General features: G+C 23.5%; 1 long non-coding RNA gene across 1 annotated transcript in view; it reads right to left on the reverse strand.

The window, feature by feature from the left end:
* Positions 1-955: 955 nt before the first annotated feature.
* LOC111241969 overlaps positions 956-1233 on the reverse strand; it is a 1873-nt gene continuing 1595 nt past the window's right edge. The window contains exon 3 of the long non-coding RNA XR_002668388.1: positions 956-1011. This is a non-coding gene — a long non-coding RNA (uncharacterized LOC111241969). The remainder of the gene's footprint in view (positions 1012-1233) is intronic.

Below are 1233 nucleotides of genomic sequence, written 5' to 3' on the forward strand. Positions count from 1 at the left end.
ATATTAATAATTGAAGTATAAATTGAAGATTCTAAATTAGGTAAAAATAAATTAATTAAATTGAATTATATATAAGAACAAAAATCACATATTAAATCCAATAAAATACATGTTACAACATCCCCAAATATATGTTAAAGAGATATATAATTAAGACGTCGTCATGAACAAAACATGTTAAGTAAATTTTTACTACGTCATAAAATGAATGTGTAGACATATTATAACGTACAAAAATATGTACGTCATAGTTTGTTTTTGTACGTCATAAAATATGATTTTTGTACTAGTGTATAATCTTATCAATCAATTTATAATCAATATAACATGAAATGAACATATTCAATTTAACTAACATAATGAAATCCATTTCAAACATTAAATTGTGTAATAATATTTAATACATAATTTGTACATCAAACCATATATTAATTCTAAATATAACGTTAATCTACATTAATATATTGTAGTCAAGTTTCTACAATTTACTAACACTTAAAATAAAAGAAATCCATTTAGTTCTAATGTCTTCAATGTCTAGAGCTTTCATTGGAGATGAATCAGTAAAGATCTACAAATAAAATAATTAAGTTAGAACAATTTTGAAATGAACAAATTATTTTATCACACTCAGGTATAGAATAGTAAAGGATAAGGCACAACCATGAAGGTCATTCTACATATTACTACATCCTGAACAAAACTACATTTTCTCATAAAGTTTGCCTAATGAAAAAATTCATATTATGAGAAAAGAGTGGACTATAAGCATAGTAAGAAAGCTAAAAAACTAGCAACCTCAACTATGATGCTCAAATTGAAAAACAGGGACTCAAATTATAATATGGGTGTTGATTAGATCAACTCATGAATTTATTAAGTAATAACATTTTTAATTTCCAATATTAAATAGTGAGCTTATTCAGGCAAATTGATTGATATTCAAACAACTTACCTTGTGTTGTAGTCAATGATAGCATTTGATGGTTTAACCAATTTATCTATCAAAACCTGAAAAGATATATCTTAGAAATTAAGCCATCACTATGCAACTAAATGTTCCAAATTTTAAAGAGCTAACTGACTCTAAATATATAACTTGGTTATTTCAATTTCTTAAAGATTGTAAATGAAACAAAATAAAAGACAAGCAAAACAGAATCTCTAACCAATATGATTTAGTCTTTTACAAATATATATATATATATATATATATATATATATATATATATA

Source organism: Vigna radiata, chromosome 7, assembly GCF_000741045.1.
Source record: "Vigna radiata var. radiata cultivar VC1973A chromosome 7, Vradiata_ver6, whole genome shotgun sequence".
NCBI lineage: Eukaryota > Viridiplantae > Streptophyta > Magnoliopsida > Fabales > Fabaceae > Vigna > Vigna radiata.